The sequence below is a fragment of the Vicia villosa genome, unplaced genomic scaffold, assembly GCF_029867415.1.
Source record: "Vicia villosa cultivar HV-30 ecotype Madison, WI unplaced genomic scaffold, Vvil1.0 ctg.000182F_1_1, whole genome shotgun sequence".
Classification (NCBI taxonomy): domain Eukaryota; kingdom Viridiplantae; phylum Streptophyta; class Magnoliopsida; order Fabales; family Fabaceae; genus Vicia; species Vicia villosa.
The window spans coordinates 698,255-705,971 of record NW_026705057.1 but is presented as its reverse complement, the minus strand read 5'-3'; the positions used below and the strand labels follow the sequence as shown (position 1 = coordinate 705,971).

At 31.6% G+C, this 7,717-nt stretch overlaps 1 long non-coding RNA gene across 1 annotated transcript; it reads right to left on the bottom strand.

Annotated features, from left to right (window-relative positions):
- Positions 1–1,964: 1,964 nt before the first annotated feature.
- LOC131625089 (uncharacterized) lies at positions 1,965–5,708 on the bottom strand. The gene is made up of 3 exons (XR_009290730.1): positions 5,420–5,708; positions 3,402–3,515; positions 1,965–2,543 (listed from the first exon to the last, which is right to left on the bottom strand). It is a non-coding gene; the product is annotated as an uncharacterized LOC131625089 (long non-coding RNA).
- Positions 5,709–7,717: the final 2,009 nt, after the last annotated feature.

Sequence of the window (7,717 nt, the reverse complement as noted above, 5' to 3'; positions counted from 1 at the left end):
TTTCAAAAAAAACATACCTTTTATTTCTTAATAAAGTTAATTATTTTAATTTTCATTACATTCAATACAAGTATTTAATAAATAAAATATATTATTTTAAATTCTTAACCAGTGCCTTCGGAACACTCGTTAACATTGCCAAAAAAGTATTTATAAAATTATAATAGTACTAATTATTACTAATTGTCTCTTATGTATATCGATGTATTGTGTTTGCCTCTTTAATACACTTAATAAAGAGGTCATATTAAAAAAGATATATCAACCAAATTTCCATAGTTTTATAACTTTTCATGATATGAAAGGAAAAGATGTATTGTGTTTGCCTCTTTAATACACTTAATAAAGAGGTCATATTAAAAAATATATATCAACCAAATTTCCATAGTTTTATAACTTTTCATGATAGGAAAGGAAAAGATGTATTGTGTTTGCCTCTTTAATACACTTAATAAAGAGGTCATATTAAAAAAATATATCATCCAAATTTCCATAATTTTATAACTTTTCATGATAGGAAAGGAGTAGTTGTATATCATCCAAATTACCAAAACGGATGACCATCTGTTGTGAGGAAAGGAGTAGTTGTATGTATGATACTTTCCACCACAGGCGTGCGCCCGTGATTATATGTCTAGAAGCGTGCTAACTATCACAACAGTTATTCCAAAGAACCGTTTTGATATAATTTAAAGAAAAACATTCAACAACAGCTTTTCTAAACAACTGTTGTTGTATATACACCGAACTTATTATAAATTATGTGGAAGGCTTATTTAGTCAATGATCACTAAACACCTAACCTTTCATTATTATCTAGAACATTATAATATGACAACTTAAGTTATATTAGAAGAACAAATTATATGTTCAATGCTAGACAAAAATTCTTCAGCTTCTTATCTGCATTTTGCTCTTTAATTGTTAGAACTGGCTTTAATGCTCCTAGTTCTTCAATCCCATTCCTTCACCTCTAATTTATTTTGTAACAAATTATTTTCATTGCAAACTAAATTAGAGGTGAAGGAAGGGGAGATTTTAAAAAAAGAAGCATTAAACCAAGTTCTCACTATTAAAGAGAAAAATGCAGATAATGGACTAAAGGATTCATGTCTAGAATTAAACGTGCAACTTGTTTTTAAATATAACCTTATCTATCATATTATAGTTTTCTAATGCAATCCAAAAATTTATATATTCGGTAAGGAGTTAGAAAAACAAGCAAACCACACAAGATAGAATAAAATTATCTAAAACAAAGATTAACAATCACATTCATCAACAACAAACCCTTAAGCAACATAGAACATACTTGTGCCATAATGAAACCCAAAATGAAAGGAAATGAGGATGAAGCTGAAGTGATAGCAGCACACATGTGTTTGCAGCGTTCACTCAAGTTTGTTGTCCTCACTTTAGCTTCGTCCTCGTTAATTTTTCATCCATCCAAACATATTTACAAGTACAAACTAGCATAAACATAAACAGTAAAAGTAATAAATCAGACCATTAAATCTTAGGGTTTGAAACAGAAACAATCACTACGCCAAATAAGCTATTTAATAGCATTTTTTTTTGTTTTTGATAGCGCTTAAAAGTGCTATTAACTGCGCCGCTATTGTAAAGGTTTTTTGTTTAATAGCACTTTAAAAATGCTATTAAAGTACCGGTTTTTAATAGCGTTTTTTCTAAAGCGCTATTGAAGTATGCATTTTGTGTGTGTTTTGATTCGATTTTGACAGCACTTTCAAACTAAGTGCTATTAAAGGGCACATGTTTGATAGCACTTTTAAAGAAAACGCTAATATATGACTCATGTTTGATAGCACTTTTAAAGAAAGCATTAATATATGACTCCTGTTTGATAGTACTTTTAAAAAAATCGCTAATATATGACTCATGTTTGATAGCCCTTTCAAAGAAAGTGCTAATATATGGTACACTTTTTTTTTCTTCATAAAATCATTCTATTAATTGAAAAGCTACATTTAATTCAATACCAAATAACACTTTAAGTTACTCATTGCATACATATTATGATCCATCAATACCAAATAATATTTTAAACCAAATCCTCTTGTTTACAAATATCATATGTATTTAGTGTACTTAAAAAAAAGAGTGCATTTGCATAGCCAAATTTGTAGATGCATGCATTCCATCTAAGAGTACTTTAATCCAAATTCCAAAATAAAAAGTCATATTCTCTAAATAAAACACCTAAAAAACAAGAAACGACAACAAAACAACACCAAGTAGTAACCACACTTCAAGAACCAAAAACGTTGATCCCATAGGTACAATCATTTAGCTAGGCAAAATAACCGCTTCTTGTTTTCCTGTATCATTGAAGAAATATTGATTATGTATTGTAAAATAAAAACCAATTCAAGATATATAAAATAATCAAACATTTAATGTGGGTCTAACAAGTCTTCTTCGAATTATTTAACCAAACAACAAAAGTATATTTATAATGTGGTGATAAGAATGAAAGAAAGTTCTTGTCTCTCTTCTTCAGTTTGAGCTTCTGTTAACTTCTCCTGACATTGATAAGAATGAAAGAAACAACCAAAGTTTAGGATATGAAATTAATAGTAATTGAAAATAATATTGAGACTAATGATGTAGTATCAAGGTCTCTTAGATTGTGAACTTTAGCTTAATGACACTTCGGACACTTCGTAAACTTCCGAACATTTACATTCTCCTTTCTAATTTCACACATATTAATATTAATTTACAAACTTCCATGTCTTTTGTGTTTAGGTGATATAAGTGGTTGTAAATATGCGTGTACTTCATAATCAAGATAAGATATATTTTGTTGTACATATGGTTAGATTTAATGATGTCACACAAGACACTACAAGACTTTTAATGATGTCACACAAGACACTACAAGACTTTGGTTTGTTATAACTAATTAATCATTCAGTTTCAAAACATAAGGATTAAGGTTTTTCACGTAGACTAAGAACACCCATTAATGAATAAATAAGAGAAATAGTTTATTAGAATGGTTCTTAATAGTTATTGACTATTAAAAATTTATTTTTAAATCCTAGCATCTGTGTGTGACCCACAAACATGTATTATTTCTAAGTGCAGTTTGTTTTGGTGCAGGCAATCAACACTCATAGTCAATGAATCTTCCCTAACAAAGTGACAGTATTATAGATGATCCTACCAGCCCAACTTTAGAGGCTCATTTAACACAAAAAACGGTGCTAAACACAATTATCAGCCACCAATAATCTTGGAAATAATACAGGTATAAGTCACTTATGTACCATTAATTATCATTTACACTAGCTTATAGTATAAATAATGCATGTTTATGAGAATTGCACAAAAAATAAAAAATTGAGAACTAACCAAAATATTAACATTCGACTTACACATTGATCCAAAACTCTTTGAACATTCTCATTATCAATCACCCCATCCTTATTGACGCGGGCAGCCTTCCACACTTGACTACGACTTATCTCATCAACTTCCGACTCTTCTATCTGTATATACAATTTGACAAATTAACATAGCAATTAAAAAAAATTATAATCTTATACAATACAATTAAAAAAAGTAAAATCTGGATCCCACTCAATGTTCATTAAAGTATCTATTCAAGTGTTTATTTTTCAATGAATAAAACTAGGAAAAACAAGATAGATTTTTTTGATAAAAATTATCAAATCTGTATGTTCTTTTCTCTGCTAAGTAACAGTTTGCAGAGTCTCATACCAGGAAGAAAATTACTATTGCAGCATCCCAATAGTCCATACTAGTACACAATAATTATCTACACAACTAAGTGAAAGCAAATTCATGAATCTGTATACTACAACTGAGTGCAACCCAATAGACCATTTCAATAGAGTGTGGATTCAGAAAAGAATATTGTTTTATCAAAATCAGACGATACGTCACCAAATAAAGACGAGTATCCAAGGAATAAAAACGTTTGTGATGTTTCTACTGATGAAGGAGCACCTTTCACTTCTGGAAGTGATGTCTGACAAACTGTTGAAATGGCACCACATTTATATTATGAATCTGCTGCAACAAACAAGTATACAGCTAATGTTCCATATCATCCTTTAGTTCTTACGAAAGCCAGAGCCAAGGTGCTACATCAAGAAGAGACAGGTAAAGAGTTGTTACATGGGCATTTGGACAATGGGACCTCCTTCAGTTCTTACGAAAGCCAGAGCCAACGTGCTTTAATTTACTCTCTCTTCAATGGAGAGGGGCTGTTACCATATCATCATGAACAAAAAGGAGCCCCGTTGGATTTTCAGACTTCAAACAACATTATGATGGGAGATGGCCAATGTTCCAGTCATTTCAAGGAGCACTTGCAAATACCGCTGACGTAAGACCCAATGCAGAGGAGAGTTACCGAGGTTTACATGCCAGAAAATATGTCGGAGAATATTCATTCCATTGCAGGAGGAAGGTAATTAATCCCTAGGCAAGATCCATTCATCCCTAGGCAAGATCCATTCATCCCTAGGCAAGATTCATTGGTTGTAGCAAATGAAACCGATTGGGTGCCTAATACTGCTTCCATGGCAACACCATCCCAATCGCACTTGAATACGGGTAATTTTATAGGTCGTCATTGCCCCCCAACTAACCACCACATTCACGGTGGCTGGAACGGATTAGAAAGCAGCAGTCTTTCAAGTCAAAGTGTCGGCACTGAATCAAACTCTGATCAGAGCTTAATTAGTATGCTATCACATTGTAACCGACTACAACCCGGTAGCTCTTATGATTCCGTCCGAAATCCAGACCAGTTTCTTACTCCAAGAACTTATGAAGTAGATGCAGGCATTACCTGGGTGAATCTGGATGTTTTACCACAGGCTTCCCATCCACTAGATTACTTCACCGCACGCGAGGCAGCGCCTAGTGTAACTGATTCCCAAGTGACAGTAAAGCTTGGATTGTGAAATGGAAGAATCTTTATACACATTCATTCATTGATGCCATTCAGCCTTATCCAACTGGGAAAATGATTTAACAATTATGACAACACCAGATATTCTAATCAATATTAAATTATCTTAAAAAAGGCTTTGTTTCCCCTAATCCACCTCCCCTGCTTTCTCTGTTCTACTTCCTAACATCAAACTCATGCCTCCATGTGTTCATACTCCTCGAATAACAACGAATTCAAATGCGAAATCGAAAATACTCCCTTCCCTAATCAAATCTCAACTCCAACTTCATAGATACATCATCAATCTCAATTAAATCTGACCAAAGATTCTAAAGCCTAGAGCTACCAAATGAAATCAAACAGTATACAATAGCATTTTCAATTAATTGATAGAGGAATTTGAATCAATAACCTACAAAGAACATGATAGTGTCAAGAAATCAAAGAGATGGTAAGAAAAAAACTCACGTAATCGAAGTGATTTCGGCCTGGTACAATCTTCTTATCTTTCCGCTCGCTCTTCACCTCAACAACTTCTTCTTCTTCTGAATGTGTGTTTGTTCAAGAGAGGAGGTTTGGTGAAGTTCCGGTTCGAGAGAGGAGGTTTCACGTGGTGATAGGGTTTCACCGGCGAAAGGATGAAGCAGGTGATGAAAGCGATGGTTAACTGGTTAACGAAGATGGTTAACGAAGATGGTGATAGGGCTTCGATGTGGTCTTGGTTTCTCGGCTGGGTTTTAGTTTAGGTTTTGGCGGTCACCCAAATCTTTATGTGCCAAAATGAAAAGTCACCCCTTTTTATTTTATTTTTATTTTTTATTTTATAAAAATCAATAATAGCACTTGGAAATGCTATCCTAGTTAAAAATATTAATAGCATTTTTAGAAATAGTGCTATCTTTTTTAAGTTTAATAATAGCATTTTTTCAAAAAGTGCTATCAAAATCGTACAGTTAGCCTTCTATGATAGCGCCTGACGTCAAAGTGCTATTACAATATTTTTTTTCCTTTTCAATAGCAATTTCCACAAAAGTGCTATCTTTTTTAGGTTTAATAATAACATTTTTTAACAAAGTGCTATCAAAATCGTACTGTCAGTATCTTATGATAGCGTTCAACGACAAAGTGCTATTATAAACTTTTGTTTTCCTTTTCAATAGCACTTTCTTCAAAAGTGCTATTAAATTAGGCGATACCAAATATCAAATTTGGCATAGTGAATAGCTAATATTTAAACATTATATGTTAGGGTTTGAAATATAAACAATAAGCAGAAAAAAAATATAAACGAAATCAGAGCATAAGTTTAATGAACGAACCTGAAGGTAGACATTGGTTGAAGAAGAAGATGAACGAACCTGAAGGTAGACGAATTTGAATGTTGTTGTAGGTGAGATTACATAGAAGTTAGGGTTATGTTTTGAGAAAAAGTGAAATATGTTAGGGTTTTCTTTTAAGAGAAACGACTGTTATGTACCAAGTGAGAGATAATTTCGCTTGTATATAAATAAATATCACCTTTCACCATGGTTGATAAGTCAAAACCGTGGTGAAAGGATTGAACATTAAACCACGATTGACTAAAAGAATCGTAGTGATATACAAGGACAATTCTATTTTGTGATGATAAATTAGGAAATTGATGGAGTTGAAATTCGAACCATGTAACTCCTGGTACATTTCACTACGAATTTCAACAATGACCTTAGTGAAATGTCTTTTAGTAAATACACAAAAAAAAAACGCCAAAAGCAAGATGTTATCACGGTTAACAAGGAGGTTGTGGTAATATTATTTTACGAAAGATATTTTTCGTAATAGTGATAGGATCTAGTGTGTGTCCACTCAATTAAACCTCTAATCCTTTACTCTCTCTGCTCCACAATGACTGTTACATTTCCACAACGAGTGTTACATTTGTAAAATAACATTGTACCAAAAAATGCTTATTTTTAATTTTCAATTTTCAATGCAATATTAAATTTTTCTGTTCTCCTATCTAATTAATATTATTTTCATTATTTTCAATACTTGATAAATGGTACTTTAATAAAAAAGTTATTCTCTCTTTCAATTATATATTTTTTAAATTTAAATGAAATTGTCAAACAAGATTATTCAGAGGGTATTAAATAAATATTAAGGTCAAATTATTGGTTGGGATGGAATCGCCTTTCTGGTTGGAAAACCCTCCTCTCCTATAGCGCTTTTAAAATTACTTAAATAAAACTACCTTGCGCTTGCGCATCTCATCGCATACAGGATAATCTCTATTATACTCATTGTATTGCAAATACTAATTTGTTTGCTATTTTTTTAATATTTTAATAATAAATTATTTTGTGTTTACTGTTGTATTTTTATAACGATTTAAAACTATTTGAAATTTTCCCTTTTTTTCTTCAATACATTGATTACTGAATGTATTAAATTTAGTTTTAATAATATGAACTATATTGAATGTATTAAGTACTCTGCATTAAATAATATTTTCACTTCTATTAATAAAAAATAGTGTAATTAATAGCGAGCGACTTAGTGACGAGATAATTGTAATTAACAAATGCATTTATAATTTTGGTGCCCAATAGAAAAAATCAATAAAAGTATATTCAATTTCTCACTTTAGTCTTAAGTGCATTCACTTTTCTTGGTCACTAAATAAGTTGCTCATCTCGATATTAACAATTAAATACATGCAATTAGGGTTGGCAATAAACCAAACTAATTCGAAAATAGTACGAAATTCGTTTCGAAAATGAAATC